Source organism: Lycorma delicatula, chromosome 7 (assembly GCF_047948215.1).
Source record: "Lycorma delicatula isolate Av1 chromosome 7, ASM4794821v1, whole genome shotgun sequence".
Classification (NCBI taxonomy): Eukaryota; Metazoa; Arthropoda; class Insecta; order Hemiptera; family Fulgoridae; genus Lycorma; species Lycorma delicatula.
This window is the reverse complement of record NC_134461.1, coordinates 40277222-40303357: the sequence shown is the minus strand read 5'-3', so window position 1 is coordinate 40303357 and position 26136 is coordinate 40277222. Positions and strand designations below refer to the sequence as shown.

Below are 26136 nucleotides of genomic sequence, written 5' to 3'. Positions count from 1 at the left end.
GACGTCGTATCGTTTTATAAAACATTTTTTGTACTGTTTAGCGGATCTTAACGTGATGGTATGTTAATCGAAAAAGTGATTTTTAGAAATATATCAGTGTATATTTCTTTTCGCCCCTTTAAATCACTTGACTATTCGTTAAATTTTTATGTACTTTATCAGGAAAACTGCTTCGAGAGAATCGATTTAAAGAAGAAATGAAGTAAAGAAAAAGTCTATATTAATGAAAATCGCTCGAACTTTAGTTATATGGATAAATTACTTTAATAACTTTCCATTATAATATAACTGGCAGTATTTTATAGTCATCACTAGTGAATCGCATGTTAGGTGTTATAGTTGACGATATTCATTTAAATTACCATTTACATAAAACTTTCAGTAAAATAAATTCAAATATGTTTGGTTTGAAGTTATTACGTTGACTTTTAGATAAAAAAATGAATAAAATATAACCATATACTGTATGATGGACTAATTATTTTTCTTATCGGTAATATACAAAACGGTTTTTACGTTACAGAAGGAAGGAATTAGGTTCGAAGGGGAATTAGGGTTTACTTTTATAATGATCATCATTACTCTCAGAGAAAATAATTTTTACTGGTATCTATATCAGAATGATTTGTACGTACCTTAGCCATAAGAATGATAAATTTATAAAGAAAAAAAATCATTGACCTCTTCCTAAAATTTATTTATAACGTAATAATTAATTATTTGCAGATATTTTAAAAGAAGTTTAGGCTGTCGTATATTACACAAGAAATAGAAAAAGTACGTTTTTAGATATTCTTAGACTAAAAAATATTTGTATGCGGCCGTCTTATCCGAGGCCAAAGTTCATAAAGGTATTATCTTATGACATTAGAAATTATTTTAATGCAGAATTTTTTTCGGAAAGGTTAAGGTTGTTTTTAATTGAAAAATGTCTTTTATTCTGTTAAAGAAGTCCTTTCTCTCCCGTATAATACGTAGTATAAATTTAAGATAACTAGTGAATTATTTTGCGCTCAGTTCAGAAGAGGCGAAACGTAATATATGATAATTCATTATTTTTTTTTGTGTATAACAATATAAAGATCGTAAAAATCGGTTCTAACTTTTATATGTTTTACTTTTGTTATCTGACATATATATATATATATATATATACTTGCGGTCATCCACGCCTTCCCACGCGTTCGTAATCTTAGCATGAGCCCTTCGACGTTCATTTGAATTTCAGTTTCGGGTTTTTTTTGTAGCCTGTATGTTCCTTTATAAAAAAAATAAATAAATATTCACAGAAATCGGTGCAGTAGTTAGTTCTCTATGAATGAAAAAATTTACACAAGTTTCTAAAACTAATTTTTTCTTTTCAAAATTGTACAATTTATTTTTTTTTCGAAAAATTAAACATGATATCGAGTTTTTTTATCCTGTTTCTCTACAAAAAAAAAATAAAAAGATTCATCTAAATCTGTGCTGTAGTTTTTGCGTTATTGAGTAACAAACTTTTATATATATATATATATATATATATATGCTTTTTTGCTAACGAATTTTATAATATTTGTAAGTTTCCTTTATCACTCATACACATATTGCGTCGTATTCATATTCGAATACGTCTTTAATCTAAATGTTTTTATTTTATTTTTTTATAAATTATTTTGAATATATTTTTTATTCGCTGGTTAACTCGATTAAATGTAAAAACTGCTGGAATAGAGTTTTATTGGTTTAAATTGGGGATGATACACTATAAAATTATCAGTGAAGTGATGAAGGTTAGGTCACACCCTCTAGACCTATTTCTACTGCTCGCTATTGTCCACCCATGGGCGCCGTCTACTGTCTGTTTTGGTTCCAAAGCTGCCTCCTTCATTTTTTTTTTTTTTTTGTTCATTAAGTACAATACAACTGATGATACTGACGGAGCCGAAAATTTTCTATGAATAACGCCTACTGTATCCCAGATAAAATACGTTCTGTATTAAGGTGAATTTATATCTTGTTTCATTTTCTTTCATTTAATTCTTATAATAATGGGTCTTTTTTAAGGTCTGTCAAGAAGTGATTGTTTTCATTATAATTATAGAGATATTTTTCCTGTAGGTTTTATCGTAGTCTTATAACCACTATATTCGTGTTCGTTAAATAAAAATGTAAAAAGATAACATTAGTTGATTGTTCCATCATCGGTGTCTTGATCTGTAATAACAACCTACCTTTCTGTTCGCTCTTATTCTGGACTGACCTGAGCGTGTTACACCCTATGTAACCCTATGTCTTCGGGTTTTTTTTATTTTGCACATCCTATTTCATTAACCTTAAGGCCTTTACACTCAGCATACGTGCGCCGTTTTTTACAATTTGCTGACTAAAGAAGCGGATGAGTATCGATCGAAAGAAGTTAGCGATTATGAATCAGTGCTGACCTCGATAACATAACCCCAGGAAAGCCGACGTCACTCATCCTTTGCAGGACTCTGTATTGATGAATCCTCCTAGTGATTTAAAATCCTCCTGCAGGGTTCCGTCTGATTAGTACCTATTGTTGTTCATTTGGTTACCCTCATATATAGAAATTGTAGGAACTGACCAGGATTTTTTTAAAGAAGTCTTCCGGTGGTTGTCGGAGGACTTCCTTAAAGAAAATCCTCGCCCGTTCCCTAAAATTTTATTGTATTGGGAATTAATACGTATATATTTTCAACAGATTATTCCAACATATATGTAATCTGGTTTATCCAAAATCCTTGAGGAAGTAATGACCATTCGATTTTTTTCTCGGCATCCTATATACAGGGTGTCCCATATAAAACGCAACCCAACCTTATATTGGTAGGTATTGAAATAATAAAAAGGCATGTGTAAATGTAAATGTAATTTTTATTATCACCATCCATTACCTTACATCTAGAGTAAATGTTGGAAGTGGCCGCCATCTTCTTGAATACAAGCTTCAATTCTTTTTACAGCGTTTCTTGCAACTTTTTTCAAAGTTTGTGACTGGATATTTAATACAGCTTGTTCAATATTGACTTTCAATTGTTCAAGTGTTCGTGTTTTGTTGCTGTAGGCTTTTTCTTTGAGGTAACCCCGTAGAAAAAAATCCGCCGCAGTCAAATCTGGAGATCTTGGTGGCCACAAGCCTCGACCGATAACACGATTACCAAAGAATTCCTCGACGAAATCAGAAGTTGAACCTGCGTAGTGCGACGTTGCACCGTCATGTTGTAGCCAGCAGTGTCTGTCTTCCTGTTCCAAGAGTGCAATGAACTGAAATAAAATATCCTGATATCGTCCTGCATTAATGGTGTACTCGAAAAAAATAGGACCGATTATTTTCTTCCGCGATATCGCGCACCACACGCACAACTTCTGCGTGTGTAATTGTTTTTCGTGATAAACGTGGTGATTTTCAGCGCTCCAAATTCTAATGTTTGGCTGTTTATGTAGCCATCCAAATGAAACCGTACGTTACCTGTGAAAAATAACGAATCCATAACATTAATTCCCTCACGCAGAAATCGACGGAACCGTTGACAATATTGTAGTCGTTTTTCTTTGTCGGGTTCAAGAAGTTGATGAACCGTTTGAATGCAATAAGGTCGTAATTGTAATTGTTTAATTGGTCGCCCGATAAACAGTTGATTTAGAAAAATTAATTTCAGCAGACAAACGTCTGTTCGATTTATTTGGCGAGGCAAGTAATCGGTCTGTGATTTCAGTGACTGTATATGCATTCAACACTGACGCAGATCTTTTGTGTTCTATGTTATTAACAGAACCGGTCTCTCTAAATTTTGCAACTAACCTTGATACTGATGTTTTGTTAGGAGCTGGTTTATCTGGGTACTTATGGCGAAACAAACCTTGCTCTGCAACCGCTGATTTCGTACTGAAGTCTCAACAATGAAAACATGTTCATCTAGCGATGAACGCGATGTTCAGATGTTGGACGAGTCCATTTCAGTAACGAGTAGAGGAGTAAGCTTGACTTTTGAAATTTCATGGATGAGTGATTGATGGGTTGCGTTTTATGTGGGGCAACCTGTATTTACGAAAGTTTGATCAAGATATCTCTAATTTGAAGAATTTAGTGAAGAGGTTGCTGTTGATATCAAATAGATTATTTATACAACTCGGGTACAACATCTCGTAACTACGATTAATATACTATTCCGTCGAAGATATACATCTTTATTTTATTTTTTTAATACCTCACCAAATATTAACTTAAATTCCTTCTATACAGAAACACGAGAATATTCATTAGTTTACCTATAAATGCAGTTATACAGTTTACTGGATAATTCAATTGTGAGCATGCTTCATTAGGCCGTATATCTGAAATAAAAAATGATCTGCTTCCCAACGAACAATAAGTGCCTCACAAAGTTCAAATCTTTTTCAGACTCATTGCATAAAGTAATTGCCTGTAGTAAAATAATTTAATAACACTTAAATTGCAATTCCTTTAGAATATCTTTGTAAATATGTAGCTGGCTTTTTTAAAGTACAACTCTCTTCTGATCATGGAGTATTTCCATTACCTTCTATGTTTTCAGATTTTATGTTCAGTTTACAAAAATAGTGTGGAGTCTGTTATGTAGAATTAAAAAATAGTGTATTAAGTGTTTCATGGATGGTAGGAGTATCCTAATTATTTTTTCCTACAAACATTGAAGCCACATTGAACATTAAAAACCCCGTTCTTGTTTTAATTTCTTAAATGTCATTATTCCATATAAAAAATAATAATTGATTGGAAAGTATATCGGTTAATTATTTACTACTAACTGCAAAACCAAAATTTCTCACCTGTTGTAAAATAATACAAAATCTAAATTTACATGCAGGAGAAATTGACTTAGAGCTGTGATTTTTTTGGTTTTTATAACTCGAAAGGTTTTAACGAAGTGTTTTGTTTTTTTTAATAGAATAGTAAGATATAGGAGTTGTCGAAAAAACTGTCTTAAGGAAAAATTTGCTAACTTTCTAAGTTAACTTTATTTCTTAATTTTAAATTTTCTGGAATTTATTCTGAATGGGAACATTTAAAATACATTTTCACCTATAACTGTACTTAGATATAATTTTGCGTCTTGCATTATGTAACAAATCCGATATCTTATCCTTAGAAAATAAATGATAATATTATTCTGAAAATGTTGTTAAAATGTATTCATAATTTTTTTTCACCATATTGTGAAAAAGTTCATAAAATAATTTTTAAATCTGTTTGTACTTGTTCAGTCTAATACGCTGCAGTGTATTTTATATCTTTCCACCTAATGTTTTTTTGTGTTTTTTATTTCACAAACTGTGTTTGTATTTACTAATATCATATAAGTTTAATTAATTTATTTTCAAGAGTTAATCCATTATAAATTGTTGTCTTTTGGAATTAACTTAGATTCATTTTGCATAGCACTTATTGTTGTAGAATAACATACATACAATTATTATAATATTGAAAAACATGGATATTATTAGCATATCATAGTGTAAAAGTACCAGTTTTTTTTTTTTATTAATAGCTTGTTGAAATCAAGAAAACTGTTTAGACTGACAATTGCTCAGTATAACGTTAAACGATTCAATAATTACTACTTAAATTCATAAATAATTTTTATTTTTATTAAAGTGGTATTGCATTATTTTATTCTGCATTTGTAAATCTATATTATTATATCTGTCGGTCACTAAATAGTATAAAATGCATCACATCATTAATGTTGTATATTTCATCATTTTTGCATTTGCTTTTATTTGAAATTATGATTCTTTTATTATTATTATTCAACAAAGTTTCACTTCGTTCTCATAAAATACAGAACCATCTAATTTTTCTTTTTCTTTTTTTGTACACTTTACGTAACAATAAAAATAAATTTGCAATTCATTTTGCAATAGAGAATGTAATCATAACAAATCAGTATCATTTCAGTTTTATTTTTTTATTTTAATCATTTATTACCTAATGTCATTTATTATTACCATTATCCATTTTTAGCATTATTACATACTCTTTTCCTTTTTTATCAAATTTTATTATTATATAATTTTCATCTTTTAAGGAAGATTTACTTTCACGTTTATTATTAGATCAATAACAGTGAATGAGCTTTTTCTAGTTTTTATGTTATCTAATTCTTTATTTATTCGTTTATTTATACTATTATTATATTAAACTAACATTTTCTTGTATTTCCATAAATAATACGTTTATTTTATATTATAAATATAGTTAATAAATTCTTTTGTATTTTATTTTTAAATATTTATATTTAAACTACGAAACAAAAATGTGTTAAAAAGTCATCGATGTGAAAAACAGTCAAGCAGTCGATATGAAAAAACATTTAAAAAAATTCAATATATATTTACGTATTAATAATCCAATACTTGTTAATGATTGTGACAAGCCAGTAAAAGTTATTTTTAAATCGTTTATGTAACAATGAAATTGTGTTATTAAAAAAAATAAATTAATTTTTTTTTTAAGAAAGTTTACTATGGAATCATCTGCAGAATTAACCTTATGAAATAAAACATATCGAAATCGATGGATTTTGATTTTACAGTGTTCTTTTTTTAGCTGTTAAATGAAATTTATTATTTTTGTGAATCGTCAGAATTTGTACAAATATTAATTTATTTATTTTTAACTTACATTTAAGAGTATCTTATACAACCATCATTACTTTAAAAGAGAGAAAGCGTTTTTTTTTTTTTTTTTTAATTACGATTTTTTTTTTTTTTTTTTTTTTTTTTTGTCTTCAGTCATTTGACTGGTTTGATGCAGCTCTCCAAGATTCCCTATCTAGTGCTAGTCGTTTCATTTCAGTATACCCTCTACATCCTACATCCCCAACAATTTGTTTTACATACTCCAAACGTGGCCTGCCTACACAATTTTTTCCTTCTACCTGTCCTTCCAATATTAAAGCAACTATTCCAGGATGCCTTAGTATGTGGCCTATAAGTCTGTCTCTTCTTTTAACTATATTTTCCAAATGCTTCTTTCTTCATTTATTTGCCGCAATACCTCTTCATTTGTCACTTTATCCACCCATCTGATTTTTAACATTCTCCTATAGCACCACATTTCAAAAGCTTCTAATCTTTTCTTCTCAGATATTCCGATTGTCCAAGTTTCACTTCCATATAAAGCGATACTCCAAACATACACTTTCAAAAATCTTTTCCTGACATTTAAATTAATTTTTGATGTAAACAAATTATATTTCTTACTGAAGGCTCGTTTAGCTTGTGCTATTCGGCATTTTATATAGCTCCTGCTTCGTCCATCTTTAGTAATTTTACTTCCCAAATAACAAAATTCTTCTACCTCCATAATCTTTTCTCCTCCTATTTTCACATTCAGTGGTCCATCTTTGTTATTTCTACTACATTTCATTACTTTTGTTTTGTTCTTGTTTATTTTCATGCGATAGTTCTTGCGTAGGACTTCATCTATGCCGTTCATTGTTTCTTCTAAATCCTTTTTACTCTCGGCTAGAATTACTATATCATCAGCAAATCGTAGCATCTTTATCTTTTCACCTTGTACTGTTACTCCGAATCTAAATTGTTCTTTCACATCATTAACTGCTAGTTCCATGTAAAGATTAAAAAGTAACGGAGATAGGGAACATCCTTGTCGGACTCCCTTTCTTATTAGGGCTTCTTTCTTATGTTCTTCAATTGTTATTGTTGCTGTTTGGTTCCTGTACATGTTAGCAATTGTTCTTCTATCTCTGTATTTGAACCCTAATTTTTTTAAAACGCTGAACATTATATTCCAATCTACGTTATCGAAAGCCTTTTCTAGGTCTATAAACGCCAAGTATGTTGGTTTGTTTTTCTTTAATCTTCCTTCTACTATTAATCTGAGGCCTAAAATTGCTTCCCTTGTCCCTATACTTTTTCTGAAACCAAATTGGTCTTCTCCTAACACTTCTTCCACTCTCCTCTCAATTCTTCTGTATAAAATTCTAGTTAAGATTTTTGATGCATGACTAGTTAAACTAATTGTTCTATATTCTTCACATTTATCTGCCCCTGCTTTCTTTGGTATCATAACTATAACACTTTTTTTGAAGTCTGATGGAAATTCCCCTTTTTCATAAATATTACACACCAGTTTGTATAATCTATCAATCGCTTCCTCACCTGCACTGCGCAGTAATTCTACAGGTATTCCGTCTATTCCAGGAGCCTTTCTGCCATTTAAATCTTTTAATGCTCTCTTAAATTCAGATCTCAGTATTGTTTCTCCCATTTCATCCTCCTCAACTTCCTCTTCTTCCTCTATAACACCATTTTCTAATTCATTTCCTCCGTATAACTTTTCAATATATTAATTACGATTAAAATCGAAAAAATAAAACTAAGTAATAAAGCAAAAAGTTATAAATAATGATTTATAACTATCAAAGAATTGAAGCGTAGCTTTTCCATAAACACAATTAAATTAAAAATTTTAAAAAAAATATATTAACTAAGATTTTTAATAGTTAACCTTTTTTCGTTCAATTTTCTCGAAAGTGAAATTCTGGTATACCCAAATTTTTAATGTTTGTTATGAAGTAGAATGTAACTTATTACAATATGTCTTAACTTGAAAATATTAGCATTAAGCTTTCAATAGAATTAAAGCGATCCCGAAAATAACAACCCGTTTTATTAAGAAGGATTTTTTCATCCTGTTGGTGGGTAGGAATGATCTAATGTTTTTCAAATCACCTTTTCTGGTATTACCTTTTGTAATACCAGTACAATTTTTTCATGTACTGGTATTTAAAATTTTTAAGCTGTTTTTTCTTTAAAAATCAGAAATACCTTGTACCTTCTCAGGTATTTTAGGATATAATCGTTTTGAGAGTGTTTTCCTGGTCAGAGCCATTTCTTATATTCTTTGTCAAGAAAAAAAAATACTATGATATCTAATTTTTCGAAAATATTTTCTTTTAATTAATTAGTTTTTAAATCGGTTTCAGTTTCAGTCTTTGAAAAATCAAAATATTAAATCAAGTTTCGTTTTAGTTCTGATTGAACTAAAAAACAAGTTTTTACTATGCTAAAAGTACTAGATTTACAATCTATATACTTTTCTTATAGTTTTTCTCTGTATTTTTCTTTATTTTTAATTTATTGTGAAACCTATGTTGTTAATTAAATGAATTAAATAACGATGTTTTTAATGAATTAAATAATGTCTACACTAATTGGGGTACTATTCTGGTTAAAGATAAAGAAAATTGACTGTCATTTAATTAAAAGGTTTTTTTAAATTTATAACATATTTAAGAATAGATACTGCGGTTGTTTTAATTCATTCATTGAAGGAAAGGTAGCAAAAGGTGTTCGCCATGATTCAAGACGGCGGCGTCTCTTTGATGTCGAGTAATTTTTCTGTATTCTCCGATCACCGTTATTTTATTATTTTCACATAATTATTAATTGAAAACTTTTCTTTATTTAATATATAATCGATTTGATACGATATGAAGTTATTTTTCTTTTTTTTATAGTGTTATTATTATTTAGTATTGTATGTGGAATGACATGGAAAATTTTAGTTAAGGTTAAAATATTATGGTCGAGGAAAAAAAGAAGAAAACTAGAGTAATTTATTTTGTTGTTTGTTATTTCTGTGTTATTTCCTATAAATTCGTTTGATTTATTTTTTTGTGGTAGGTCCGGATCTTTTGATTATAGTATAGTTATGGTGTTTTTAGTCCCACATAAAGAAGAGTTAAAAGTAAAAGGATGGATGGTAATGATAACAATGAAAAGAGGACGGTTTCGAAAGAATGAAAATAAAATTAAAAAAGAAATAAAAAAATTTAAAAAAACACGAGAAGAGACAAAGTCGTCTTTGGACTGGTTTCTTTTTACTTTATACTGATGGTGATGTGACCAAGGATAAAGTATAATAATAATAAGACGTAGAAGGCATTTGCATAAATTCTCCGAGCGAATAACTCAAGTCTTCTGTCCTAGCAGCCTTGTAACACATTCCATTGTACCCGGCGGCACAATTAATAGCTTTCGTGTGAAGCAGCCGCTTTATCAATCAGTGAAAAGACAATTCTCCCTGGAAAGATATATGGAAATAACTTTCACCGGGATCGCAACGAGTCGATTGGACATCTGGACTCCGTCGTTAACTTCTTTATCTTTTTTCATTTCTTTTTATTCTTCTTCCCTTTCTTTTCATTGTTATATATCACATATAACTCTGTGTATCTATAAAGATAATAGAAAAAGACTTCATTGTTCTATTAAGTATAATTCTTGTTAACATCTTTTACTTCAATTTGTTGTCTATCCGTTGGAATTCTTATTTTATTCCGTGACTAAGGATAAATGCATTTGAAATAAATTTAATGTTCAGTAACATTACCGTACTCCTCGATTACGGTCGGAGACAATTGTTACATCGTATAATTTGTAATTTAATTAATTGAGGTAATCGGTATTCAAATTGGTCATGCTGTTGTAATTTCTTGAACATTTCGTAGAAAAATGTGTCAGGTAAAAATTACTTAGCCGAGATTGCCGTATTGGAAAATGTTGACTCAACTTTTCACTACAAAAGGCATACTGACGGTTCAAGAAAACGTTTTCTTGAAAAAAAAGATTGTACCTTAGATCGATGGTTATTTTAGCAATAATTACTTCCAATTTTATAAACGATAGACCCTGTATTTAGTTGAATGTTATCAAAGAAGAACAAAAATTGATCGTCCAGTGTAAAGGACAAACATATGCGAAAAGTCTAAATGTATTAATCCATCTATGACATTTTTGCATTGGGCACAAAAATTTTTTCATTTGACTTTTAGAATTTAGTTAACATTTAAAAAAAATATTTCGTTAATTTTTTAGTACATCCAAAAGATATACTAAAGATATTGTAGTATATTCTGCATCCATCAAAAAATTTAATTTATGCGCGGCACATGCATTTACTGCCCACTAAAAAAAAAATTCTTATGTAACTATTAAATAAAGTCCCTTGAATATAAATTATGAGATGTACCGTTAACAAAATATCTATGATGGAGTTGTCTTATTATGTTTCAGCGTATCCTAAAGTATGCGACACTATTCCTATTATTCTTATACACGCGGTTGTAAGCAAACGCTTTAATAAGAATTTAAACTTCAAGAAATTACGGTTTAGAAACTTTCTTGTAAGAAATATATTGACATGACTAACTGATAAGTCAGTTAGTCATGTCAAAAACAAAGCTTTTTTTTATATACGATTAATTTTGGTCAGATTCATTTGTCCTCTTGCTTAAATGTAAAAGTCTCCTGACATCTTCTTTTTTCTTATTTGTTAATGAACCAGCTGATCTTAATTATTGTTAGAATTAATTATATGAATTTACTTTCTTTTAAGATGTATTAGCAACAACATCACTAAATTTTATTGTTCTAGGTAGACATATTTAATATATGTTTAAAATTTCAATAAATGTGAACTTAAATAAAAATATAAATTATTATAACTCGTTGCAATGCTTAATTAAAGGAAGTGTAAATTTTGAAAATAAATAAAGGAAGTGATTATTAATAAGTAGTTAACCGGCATTAATTAATGTATTTCATTTACACAACCAATAACTTACTCCGCGGCTGAAATTGTTGTAGAAATTTATCATATAAGCGACTTGTGCGTGAAAGTTTGTAGTATAAAAAATTCCAAATCTGACCGGGATTTAGACCCTGAACTTTGCAGATAAAAAAAAAAATAAGCCGGTTGTTATGGTGACAGTTTTTTCGTTATTTAGTTAACGCTGAAATATATATTTTGAGGATCTTATATTGTTAATTAATCCAAAAAGTAGGAACATTTTTGTACAGGATCGATTATTCTTCCTTACTAAAAAAAACTGCTCGCTAATGTTTGATGTATAACAAAAACAAAAATTACGCACTAGAAGAAAAGAATTAATTGGAATCCGTTTTCTACTCTGATAACACACTATTTAAAAATACATACGAAATCGGTCATGTGGTTTGATGATCACAATCTTATGCAAAAAGAAGATTTTTAATGTGATAAATTTATCATCGTCTCAAAAACAATGTGTATTGGAAATGCATCAAGTTTTTTTATTTTAATAATCTGTCTTATAACCACATACTACAGTGAAAAAAATGAATTAAAGAAATATTCCTTATTTTTCAATTAAATCTGCGATAGGAATATTTGTTAATTTGTTATAATTAAATATTTGTTTAATGTATAAACTTTTTAAATAATAAACAGTAAGATGATATAATAATAAATAAGGAATAAAAATTACGTAAATTTTATCAATTGTTTAATAGTTTGTAACGTTACAGATAGTAGTAGATTATTTCACGACTGACTGTACTAAGCCAAAACAATACATTACACACAAGCAATTGATGCTTCGGTAGAATACAGGCTGTGACGACAGCGCTGACCGGCCTGCTAGTGACGAACGTTGTGCACTGCCTCCGTACAAGCTTGCTGTCGGCGGTGACAGGAATCAACAGGCAGCGATTTTGAACTCGCATGACAGACATTGTATCGTTGTTTTGATTAGTGTGTTTTGCTCTGGGTTAATGCAGTATGTTTTTTGTTTTGCTGTGATGTAATACTGGAGAATTTCTTGTTTGTTAAGGTTAGTTTTTTTACGTATAACTTACATATGCGTTCTGTGGGTGCTGTTTGGTACACCATCATTATTCCTTTTTTAAATTAACTGTTCACAATCTTAAATTATTAATATACTTTTATACATCTACATGAATTACGTAATGCAGTAGGTTTTCTCTAGTGTATAAACTTTTTAAAATCAGGGTAGGTTATAAATTGTAATCTTGAAAATACAAACAAACCGTTAACTAAATAAGTTATATATTTGTGAAGAGATATAAAATAATATCTTAAAAATTAGCTTATTCTCTTTTTATTTAACTGTAACATTAGAGCCGTTGAATAAATTTTCGTGTAGATTTTTCTAGATCAGTGTGATGAAAGCCTTCAATCATATTATTGACTGCATAATTGGATAAAATATTCAATTTTTCAAAATCAAATAACATTATTTTTTTTTATTTTAACAACGGAATCCTACTTTAAATTTTTGTTTCTCTGCATTATTATCCCTCCCTTTTAATTTTACATTATCTTTTTTTTAATAAAAACTAAGGTTGTTATTAAACTCAGCTATTCAAGTTGTAATATATATATATACTCTCTCTCTCTCTCTCTCTCTCTCTCTCTCTCTCTCTCTCTCTCTCTCTCTCTCTCTCTCTCTCTCTCTCTCTCTCTCTCTCTCTCTCTGTGTGTGTGTGTGTGTGTGTGTGTGTGTGTGTGTGTGTGTGTGTGTGTGTGTGTGTGTGTGTGTGACCAATTAAGATAATTAGCCATTTGAACGAAGAAATATTTCTACAACAATATTTTAGTTGTTTAATGATTCTTTTAATGGCATTATATTTCATCTTTACCTTGCCATCTCCCACTTCAAATTTCAAAATATAAGTTGCAGAGAAAATCCAAGTATTAACAATGAAATTGTCGCCCTACTAGGATCCCTTAATTTTTTTTCTTTTTTTAATTTTAGCCTATACTTGAGAAACTAATATTAGGTTATGTTGATAGATATTTTCATTAATCATTTGTATAATGAATAATTTTTAATTTTCCTCAATTTGTATACGATCTTCTATTTCAGCATTTCACTTATGTATTACGAATATTTTATTCGTGATGTATTTACTGGCGTATGCTTCTTTTTACTTCAGCGAGTTTTAAATTATCTTTTCTTGACAGCATGGCAAAATGTCATAAACACAATGGTTATCTTGTATTACCAGCTCATCACACACGCCTTTGAAGGTAAGAGTTGGATAATGAGCTCTGAAAGGTCTTCTGGAAGAACGGTTTCTATATGATCTCAAAAAAGAGATTGGTTTTTTTTTTTTTTTAATTTTAGACATATTTTTCTAATCTTTTTTCTGTGTCACTCAGTCTGAAGATTGGTTGGCTGCAGTTCTCCGATGATAGCACATTCTAATGATTTTTTTTTTTTTTTTAATTGTAGCTTGCATATACCACCTTTCATAATATTTAAATATATTAATCTTGGGCTACCTCTAGAAATCCTTCCTTCAAGATTTTCTTCCATTAATAATTTTATTTTATCATCATATTTATAATTAGCTCAGTTAATTGATTTCTCCGTTTTTTTAATTCTTTATTTTTGTTATATTACCTAATTTCTTTTATAAAACTTTAAAAATCAGCTTTCATTCGCTGGGAAAATAAAATGGTAATTTTATTTTACATTTTAGCATTCGGAGACTAAGTTAAAGGCATAACGTATAAATTAAATAAATTAGCGTAATTTTTTAAGTTTATTAAATTTAAAACCAAAAATAAATAAATAAAAGCGGAATATTTATTTAATTTTTTAATTTTTGCCATTTATGTGCTTGCATATAAGAATTTTTAACTACCTATTATTATTATTTAATTTTATGGGCATTAATAAAACTGAAAATTAATGATCCATATTTTTTATAAACTTACTATATAAGCAGACTAATGGAAGTGAACCAATAATTTTTATATGTGTTTGTTATCATAATTAAATTGTTTAGATGTAATTTATTTATTTGTTAGGATAAAATACTTATTTTGCTATTATATTAAACCTGTTTTATGAAATAATTTATCTTAAGGCTACTTCTTCAATACGAAGTTAATATTAGGTTTTTTATGTTCGTTTTTAAGCTTTTTATTACTTGCCATTAAAAGAATAAAAGTCTTTTACCACATGCGGTTTTGTTATTCATTTAATTGACATTAAAAGTAAAAAGATGACATTATGATACCTATTTTTAATTTTTTAGAGCAGAGTATTTCTAACGTCATAATAAACACCTTGAATTAATAATAATTATTTTATTGTTCCTTTATATTTCTTTTTATGATTTCATTCATTCATTTACAACCAATTACCTTTGACACATTTATGTATATTTGGGATTTTCTCAGTTTGTTTCGTCGTTAAATCAACGTATTAATTATTTATAATTTATTCGTTTACATTTTTTTTTAACTAACGTGTTTAATTTTAGTACAAAAATATTCTATTTTTTCCGTGGGAAATTAAATTAAAAAATATATTTATGATGTGGACAGTTCATATTAGAAAGTCATGGTGATCACATGACCCCATTACATAATAAAGTAGCGTTTTGACAGGTACGTGATATACTTTCAACTAAGTTTATTCCTTGTTAAAATCTACATTTAAAAAAAAGAGGTTTCTCAATTCAATTTTTATGCAGTTCTTTTTTTTAATATATGTTTTAAGCCTTATTTACGATCTAATGTTTATATTTCGATAATTTTTACATTTCTGGCATCGTAGCCCTAGAGCTATGCCGCAAGAAGGAAAGTATGGTAATCGGTCAGAAAATCGGGTATGGGTTTTTCATTTCTCGAAGTTTCATGATCCAGGAACCCCAAAAAACAAAAATGTGGCGGTAATGTTCGTACATTCGTACGTATATACGTTTGTTTGAAGCTTAATAACTTTTGACTGGAGTAACCGATTTTGGTTAAATTTGGCAACGAGACGCATGTATATCGAGCAATTTGTCTGTAAAAGATTTGGGTCAATATCTCCTGGGGATGTGGTAGATAGTTTCTGTGGGGCCAAATTTCTCAAAATTTTGCAAACAGCTCTACTTTATATTGTCAAACGGAACACCCTTGATATTTATTTATTTTCATTTTATTGTATATTTTTTAACCGAATCTTTAATGTCATCTAGGTATTGTAGTGATGCAAACGATCCAAAAAGATACTTTAGGGGCAATGTTGAGGGTAGGAGAGTCAATCATGGTTGAAAAATTTCGTTTTTTTTTAAAACTCTTTTTGGTATACTTTTCAGTAGAATTTTCTTTAGTTTCTTCCATATAACATAAAAAACTTTGAAAAACTTTCTTAGGAGGTAATTTTTGGGGTGAAAAATGTAAATAGATATCGATATTTTTTTAAACTTTCTTCATGTATCAGTATTTTTACACAGTGTAAGAATAAATAACCAATGCCTAGAATGTATAAACTTTGTTGTCAACTATTTTTTATTATAACAGAAATTCAAGAAAATCCTTCAAAATTCAAAAGAAATTCAAGTAGTTCCTTTGCTGGTCGGTTACTAAATTTCTTCAGCATAATTTAAGTAAACAATTACGAAATTTTAAAATAAAATCAGCAACCCACCAGGTTGGTCTAGTGGTGAACACGTCTTCGCAAATCAGCTGATTTTGAAGCCGAGAGTTCCAACGTTCAAATCCTAGTAAAGACAGTTAGTTTTATACGGATTTGAATACTAGATCGAGAATACCGGTGGGTTGGGTTTTTGGGTTTTGGTGGTTGGGTTTCAATTAATCACACATCTCAGATGTGGTCGATCTGAGACTGTATAAGACTATACTTCACTTACACTCATACATTTCATCCTCTGAAGTAATACCTGCGGTGATTCCCGGACGCTAACCAGGAAAAAAATCAGCAGATTAAAAATTATAATGATACATAATTCAAATCGTATTAAAAATAACAAATAAATTCTTCTATTGGCACTCGGCGCTAAATTAAAGAGTTTTTGTTTTTTTCTTAATTTAGTATATACTTCAAAAAATTATAATCTAAATAAACACTAAAAAAGGTATTATTTTTATATTTTTTAATGTGCTTTTTGAATTTGGTGTTATATATTTAATTTTTTAAATTTATTTTTATACCTTTTCCAAAAAATATAATTCACTGAGGTAAAAAGAACATTATTTGGTTGTGATAAAAAAAAAAATTCAAGAAGAAAATATTCGCCGTTTACCTTTCTTCTTCACAAAGATTTTTTTTTTAAATTATAATTTTTCTTTAAGGTTTCATTTTACGATATATTTAATTTTAATCTATTTTCCTCTGTAGTCTACTTTTTCATCCATTAAAAAATTATTTTTAGATTTTAAATACTATCCTTCGTAAAATAAAAACAGCGTTCGAATAAAGAAGCGTATAGTTGCTTAAAACAAGTGTTTAAAAAACGTTAACGGTAAATCTATTTGTCGATTACACAATCAGATGGGGGTATAAAAAAAATCATACAATGTAATAACATACTGAGGTAATGTTCACTTGTTTCTTTTATAATAATAGTGTTTATCCTATTAATTTTCCGCGATTACGTCTCTATTTAACGAAAAATCCCTTCGAATGAATATTATTGTTATTATGATAATACTTTGAGATGCCCAATTTAAAATTAACTTATAATAATAAAAAGAAAATAAACCGGATAGGATTTACGAACAGATATTTAGGGCGAGTACCGTTATATTGTTTATTAGATAACTGACCGGCCGTCCGACGAAGTTAACCGACCGACCTGCGTTATTCATTTCGTTTACTTGAAGAAAATTAAGTAAAAGACATTACAGAAAGCGGCCTGTAAAAAGATATGGGACTTGATAAGAGTCGCCCCTCTGCGCCGTTCTTCACCGTCCGATTTCTACTACAGCCGCCTAAGGAACTGAGCAAATCTTTAGCTCAGATCTTTTGAGGCGAACAACCCGGTCGAGTCTCGAATCTTACTAGTTAAAGACAGTAAATCGTGCCCTCTTATGCCCGACGCTTACTCTCCTTCGTTTAACTAGGTCAAACATCGGATGCTGTACTCGGTGATTGTCGGTTTGTGGCGTTCTTTCCTTTCTTTACTCGGGTACTTGTTTGCTCTTCACGTCGTTAATTATTGCGGAACTTTAAAGTCTTGAAAGTATAAAATCACGACACTCACTCTGTTGCCGTTTATACCGTACATTCACCACCGTATAACTATGTATATTTTACCGCACACCGAACTCTCTGTTTGTTTTTTTTGTCTGTTTGTCTGTTTGTTTGTTTGTTTGCATGAACCTTCTCTGATTTTATATCGTTTAATTGGTAAATTACAATATCGTTTGCATTTTGTCTACATTATCTTCTTTTTTTTTTTCGCCAAGCAGTGCGCTTCACAAGTAAATAAACATCGTGACTTATAGTTTCTTCGCTAAGGAATACTGTTTTGTTGATATTCTCAACGAAATTTTGTTTTGCAATTATTTATTCTTCTTAATGTAAATATAATATTTTACCTTTATATACGTACAGGTGAACGTAAATAGTATAGCTTAAAATAAATAAGTTTTATCGTTTGATAATTATGATTTTTTTCTTAATTCCGGTCCGATTGATTTTATCTTCATCATTTATTGTTTTGTAAGTAGATTATGATTTGCCTTAAAAAAATAATAAAGATATATATGCTGATTGGAATCCGATTTGAATAAACATATGCTGAACTAAGACAGGCATTTTTGATTAGCTATACTGTGTTTAAATATAGAGGTTTAATTCTGTAATACGAAATGCAACATTTTTAAAAAATATAGTTACTTGTTTAAAACATTATCCGCAATCAGTTTAACTTACTAAATAAATGAAATTTTTTTTAATATTTTATTTTCAAGTGAAACAGCAAAATAGTATGCATGCGAAGACTGATCGATCTTTAGTGAAGATAACAGATTACTAATTATTGAAGTTCAATTACAAATAAGTAAATATACAGTGTTTCGGGAGGGACACTAATATAATATTTGTTTATATAGTGTCCCGAGAAGTACTGGCCAAATTTTAAAGGAATAGCTCAAAACATAAAAATAGATAAAAAAGTTAAAAAAATCTATTCAGAACCTAAAACTACTGAAAAATCTATAATAAATTAATGTAGTCATTTTATTTTAGATTTCGTAGTAAATAGAAAAAAAAAGATTAGATTTTTGCATACTTCCTCTTTACATTTTTTATCTTTTGCAAGTTTAGGCTTAGTGTAATTCTTTATCTATAGTACATATAAAAAAAATTAATAACAAAGTTGATATACTTTCCTTGCATTGGTTATTTATTCTTATGTAGTGGAAAAATTATGATTTAAAAAAAATTAAATCGACATTCTTAAACTTTGATCTCGATCGGCTTCCCACCCGTCAATATTAGCCCCACAGTACTTTATTTTGGGCCACTTTCACTACTGCTGTTCTTAGGATGACAAAAAAAAATCGGTTAAAAAATATTCAACAAATGAAAAAATAGCTTTTTTTGATTTTTGTGGAGGGGAGAATTTGGGGAAAAATATATTTTTTCAGAATGGTAAGCGTGTACCCATATACTAAATTTTATATTAAGTGGAGTTGTTTGCAAAATTTTGAGAAAATTGACCCCAAAATTTTAGCGACAACCACTTTATTCATGAGGCAGTACAAAATGTCATCAAAATTCGTTTTATCCAGTCAAAAGTTACTAATCTTCAAACACGCCAACACTGGTACGTACCTATTTTACCCCCTATTTTATTTTGTTATTTTTTAGTCACGAAAGGTCGTTACCAGACTTAACTTCTTGCAGCATAGCTCTAAAGCAATATATATTGCTCTAACAAAATAAAATGTATTGATTCATAAATTATCTGTATCGTAATATTTCTGTTGAAAATATTTTTGTTCGTTAATTATACACAGTTATGTTTTTCTTTTTTGCATTGGTATATATAGCTATTCAATAATAATAAAAAACAACAGTTGCTAAATTAGTATTGTATTTCGATTAAAACCGACCCTAATTTCGGATGTAGGCGTATCTTACTAATTTAAAAGCACACCCTTAAAAAGATGTATTTCTAACTGGCTGAAGGCCGTAAGCAAAAACAGGTAATGTTAAAAGTAAGGTATAAAATTAATGATTTTTAATGTTGATACCGGTTATTATAGGGGTTGTTTTTCGCCTGGTGTTTTATATATATATATATATATATATATATATATACCTTTGCAGACTATAACAGTTGGTGAACGCGACTTTGTTGTTTTGTATAGGTTGTGAGATTATATTCACTACTCTCTCTTAGTATATCTCCCTCTCTTCCTTGCTTGTTCTATACCTGGCTGCATGTGCATGCATCTGCCGACAACGGATAACGGTCCTATTGATGATGATGATGATGATGATTGTACGGTCGGACGGTTACCTGATTATCAGTTTGGCCCTAGTAATTGGCTTAAGGGCTGTACTACGTCTGTTCTGCAACACTGGATTGCATTTACTAGTTACCCTCCGATCATCAGTTGTTAGACCATCATCCTTTTTTTCCTCTCCTTTTCGTTGTTGATGTTGTTCCAATATTATTTACTAAACGATCTATTCTTTTTTATAAGTTACCTTCAAGTAGTACTTGACTGTGTATTCTTTTAAAACCAAACAAACCGTGATAGATTTTATTAAACGCTAAGTCAATTTATATTTTATTGAGAGGTGAATTTTTATTTCGCGTAATCCAGTAATTCTTACGGAATTTTTTTTTTTCTTTGAGACATACGCCTGTTTCATTAGATAAATTTACTCAACTGGAAAAAAAACTTATTTATTATCCAAATACAATGAGAGCAACTCCTTTCCTAATATTGAAAGCTAATATTGGATTAGAATCCAGGCTAAGAAAGCTTAAAAGTAATAATTATGTACGATAAACAGAGTAAATCAAGGCAATGGCGTAACCCATTGTGAATCATTGTACAGGAAGTGAAGGGAGGAAACGAAGGAAATTAAAGAAATATTGACACTGAAAATGTTAAAATGGAAAAACATAAATTAGTTGAAGTTAAAATGTAAATCAGAAAAAAGTAGATAGCTAAAGTTCAAGTTGTTTAATTGAAGTAAGTAATTCACCATTAATGCACTCTGGTGTAATTTATCCTGTAGGTAAGTCTAAATGTCTTTTAAAATCCTAATATTAATGTGGAAAGTAATTGAACTCGCTAATAATGTATTTCATAATTTGAAGCTTACCTTTTTTGTATTATATTGAATGTATTAGGTCAGGTTTTATCCAATAAGCAAGTTAGAGCCAAGTTTGGATATTTTTACGAGTAGATTGGGTACAGAGTCATCAGGTATTGCCAACCCCATCAAAAGATCGCATTAACTCAAAGTTGTTCACGTTAAAAAGATATACATCTCGCCCGCAATCCCTCCGAAGATCGGAATATGTTTACCTAGTATGAGAAATGGCATATTATTAACGATTTTGCGTAAACCAGCTTAAATAGTTTTAACAATTTTTTTTTCTCGAGGTAAAGAATTTCTTAGAAGTTTTTTCTAGGTTTTCTAGGTAGTTCCCATATAATGATCCTTACCAAAGACAAAGTTAAGTCTTCCGTAAGGAAAACTTTCTTCTTTTTCTAAAATTGTTTGTCGTGTAGAATATCAAACTGAACTACCTTATTTACTTTAAAATGTTTAATCAGTCAATATTAGAGGGTTTGTAAATTTCAATATCAAACCAGTTTATTAATTAAAACTTTAGATGAATTTCTAAAACCGTTGATTTAAAACATTTTCGAAATTGTATTTTTATAATACGAATGTTTACTTTTCATTGACATCTTTTATCGTTGTTAAAATGTGTAAGTAAGTTAAATTATTTATATATTTCTTTCACTTATCTTCAATAGCTCTTAACGGTTTCTACTAAAATCAGTAGATTTTCAGTTATTTCAATTATGGTTGTAGAACATTAAATACGATGTACATTAAACAAATATCTTCTTTTTAAAAAAAAAAAAAAATCGATGTACTAATAGAGAGACTTACCGACGTTAAAAATAAAACATTTTTTGTAATTTTAAAGTGTGAGTGTGTTTGCGCGCGCGCGCGCGCGCGCGAGCGAGCGTGTGTGTGTGTTATAATGGATGAGATTAATTTGATTTGGATCAAACAAGTAATTTCAGACTAAAGGATTTTTTTTTAAGACGCAGAAACTATATGTTTTTCGGATTTTTATTTTTAATGTAATCGCAGTTTTTCTTTTTTTAAGTGCTACATATATTAATTTGTATCAACCGAATTATGTGAACTGATATGGCGTACTGTTTGAATTTAAGATTGTTGTTAATCGAGAATATCAGGTTTTACGTTTTATTCCCTGTAAGATATATTGGATCAATAGGGAGGGAAATAAATGGATTATAGCAGGGGAAAATCTGAACACTAAAGGAAACTTGTATACACTAGTTTGCTAGTTATATTTGTATTAAAACTTTGTTTAAATAATAATAATAATAATACTTTTTTACAAAGACCTCCTGCTGTGTCGGCCACCTATAAGTGCAAACAAGGAAGGAGGTTATATCTGCTCTACTATACTGTACAGTATAGTATTTTAATAATAGTGAGGATATTTGATGGGGTAGGTCGGCGTTCTATTGTAAAATGAAGGCCGTCATAATAAGAAAGAAATGAGAAGGTAAATGTAGGTAGTACGTATGAAAGAAAGAAGGAAGAAACTGATGAACGAACCATTGAGTTTTGTACATGTAGTTTTATAAAGAGTCAGGATTCCTTTTGACTGTGTCTTATGTGTACTACATTGACTAAGAGGTGGGGCCTGTCTCAGTCATTCTCAACCCGATGTTTTTTATGATTATAAACACGTGCACAGATACATTCTCAACACACATGCAACCATTGAAACTGGATACAGACTGATAACTGGAAAGAAGTTAATATAAAATCTTTGTGTCTCTTTTTTGTTTATTTGCACAAATTTACAGTGTTTGTAAATGTATGTATGTCTGTATATATATATATATATATATATATATATATATATATATATATATATATATAAGATATTATCAATATCTGTGTAATTTTTCCTCGGTAAAACATATTTATTCCACGTTAATGCTTGTCCAGATTATTAGACGACGTATTCAGTTTATTACAGTAGTGAGAATGTCGTAGCTTTAGCATGAATTCCTAGCAACGTTCGTATTATTTTTAGCTCTCAAGCTAAATTGTAAAACAAACGTACTATAATTACAAATATAATCTTTTTGCTTGATGTATATTTTTGTATTTATTGTCCCTTATCAACTGCTGAAATGGATAGAGTAGGCAGAAACTCTTTATTTTCTTCTTTTTTTTGTTGTAAGTAATAGATTTTATATAAATGGAAATCTAACACCGTCTTCTGAATATAAAACTGAGTAGTAATGTTTATTTATAAGAAGTATTCTCAAGGAAGTCGTAAGGTGTATATTTAAAAATAATCTCATGGTTGTCGTTTTTATTTTTTTGTACTTTTTTGCCTATTTTTATTTAATTTATTTGCTAGTACTTATTTTAAATGTTATTCTTTTTTATATGTTGTGAAAAAACGAAACTGTTTAAAAATTCTAATGACGTTTTAGAAATTTTCTCAACAATTTTTGGTTAAATGTGGAAATCAGCTGATTATTTCAAACGTTAGGATAATATCGGTTTTATAATATATTAATTTTCTTTTATAGTAGAAATATTTTTTTATTACTTTTATTTACAGTCGCATCAACAATTGAAATCATTAGCGACTTATGGTAAAAGTATAGTCTTAAACAAACTCAGGCGACCATTCCAGAGAAGTTTGGTTAATTGAAACCCAACCATCAAAGATCATCGGTATCCACGAACTAGTATTCAAATCCGAATAAACGCAACTACCTTTATTAGGATTTGAACCTGAGAACTTCGCCTTCGAAATCGCTGTTACGACCACGAGTTTACCACTAATTTAATTTTAATGGAGCTATATTTGTATAAAAAAATAACAGCTAAATTTCTACAAGAGATTTTTTTATGACTTAGAAGTATATAATTTATGAAGTATATATATATATACTTTTTATTTGGTTTTGAATACATTTTTAATAATCAAAACTGCTTACTTCTTTGTTAAAAACGAATACTTGTGTATTCTACAACAAAAAATATAATCTCTTCTCTCCCACCCCTCTCTCCACCACTCGTTTTGATGTACACCAGTATTGTAGGACTGATGCGTAGGTATTTAGGTGATTAAATTGGGTTCTCGTATATATTGAAAATTATTTTACATTTCATAGATTTTTTTTTTTTGCACATAATTGGTTGTTTTAATTTTATAAACTTGGTAAATTCTTGATAGTAATTTTCGAACGCAGTTATCAACAAGTTTTAAAGTAAATAACTCGATCTCAATTAAAAAAAAGGGGTTGATTTTATTTAACGTTTTTTGGTTGGATACTTATAGTTTCTTGCGTTTGAAATTTGAAGACGATAAACGAGATACCTCCAACGAAAAACTGCTCTACTCATCGAGCTACTACTGTTTGTTACATAAAAGAAGATACTAGAATAATTAAAGAAAAACAGTTGTTAGGAAAGAGATCATACCAATGTAATAAGACCATATGCTACAAATAACTTATTTTTAGTCTGTACGTTGCAATGTGTTCAACTAGTGAACAATAAGAAACCAAACTCCCCTCCCCCACTAATAGCTCCAGTGTGATGAGGATGAGATGTATGACATGTAGATGAGGTGTAGTTGTACATACTGAGGCCAACCATTCCTGCCGGCCTCCGTGTCGCGAGTGGTAGCGTCTCGGCCTTTCATCCGGAAGTCAGGTTCGAATTCCGGTCAGGCATGCCATTTTCACACACGCTACAAATCATTCATCTCATCCGCTGCAGCAATACTTAACGGTGGTCCCGGAGGTTAAACAAAAAAAAAAGAGAAAAAAAAGGCCGACCATTCCTGAGTCGTGGGTTAATTGAATCCCAATCAACAAAGTACAACGGTATCCACCGTCTAATATTATAATCCGTATAAAATTAACTAACGTTTACTAGGATTTGAACCTCAGAACCTTCGACTTGGAAAATCAGCTATTTAATTAGTGATTTGTGACGAGTTACCACCACTTGGCATCCCGGTTGGATAAACAAAAACTTAACAATATATAAAATTTATGTTGATTAACATAAAAAAAAATTAAGAATAAACAGATTTTATAGTTAAATTTTTAACGTTTCATTACCCAAGTTGTGCTTATTTAAATGGTAGGGTGGGATTGACATTTATGAAATGATATACTTTAAATGTCATCTCTCAAACAGGGTGTTTTTATGTAACTTCACACCTTTTTACTTAGGTATTTATTTACAGCAATAATAATGGTCCATTTATATGGTAATGCAACAAATATTTTCAATACGTTTAAGGACATGAGAATGAGGGTGTGGGGATTATTACTCCCCATTCTAGGTCGAGTTCCTGTTTTGTTTCGTTTATCGATAAGGATATACTAGTGTGTGTACAGCATTACTGTATAAATTGCTAATTTTTTATTATTTTTAGAATAGTGGTTTCCCTCTCTCTTAATAATAATGGATATAAATAAGTGGATTATGTAATCATTATATATTACTATATAAAACAATTTTTATTTGTTGACCTAAGTACGTTTAATAGTTAAGAGTAAGATTAGTATGATGTCATCAAAATAGCAATTAATCATTATGACAGTCAATGTCAAAAGAACAATGTGATCAATGATATATAAGATCTAATACTTATTTGTTTTTATTTTACTTTGCAGAGTATAAATTATACTTCTAATTTTTCAATCGGTAATTAGTAACGTAGTACCACACCTTTACTAATGAAACATTTTTGGTGATGGTTTTCGTTATGCAGTAGGCGAAAAGTAATTTTTTTTCGTTAATAGTATATTTGTGTTTTTCATTTCGTCTATTTAATTATTTCATATCATATAATCATGCCCACATTCAATGGTTATTTATTTTTATGTTACAAATTTATCGCTTTATTTTTGCAAGTGCGATATTTATAAAATATGTTTAATAGCTTGTATATTTGACCTAATTTTAAATAATTAATAATGCTGCGTTTCTTAATTACTTTTTTTATCTCTGCACTAACCGGTTAAAAAATATTTTATTTATCTGATTTACCACTAATTAATGTATTGCTCGGCAGCCGAATTTCACCAATACTGTTCCTTTAGTTATATGTATGAGGTAACTGTCATAATATAGATAGTTGTATGCCGTGTATTTTTCTAAGTATGACATGCAAGCAAGTTTACAGTGTTTACTTCTGTTGTTGGTTATGAGGAATGCGCATGTAGATTCAATCATTGTCTTTCAGTTCTGT

At 29.4% G+C, this 26136-nt stretch overlaps 1 long non-coding RNA gene across 1 annotated transcript in view; it reads left to right on the top strand.

Annotated features, from left to right (window-relative positions):
- The first annotated feature begins 12478 nt into the window (after window positions 1-12478).
- LOC142327810 (uncharacterized) overlaps window positions 12479-26136 on the top strand; it is a 96446-nt gene continuing 82788 nt past the window's right edge. The window contains exon 1 of the long non-coding RNA XR_012757106.1: window positions 12479-12665. This is a non-coding gene — a long non-coding RNA (uncharacterized LOC142327810). The remainder of the gene's footprint in view (window positions 12666-26136) is intronic.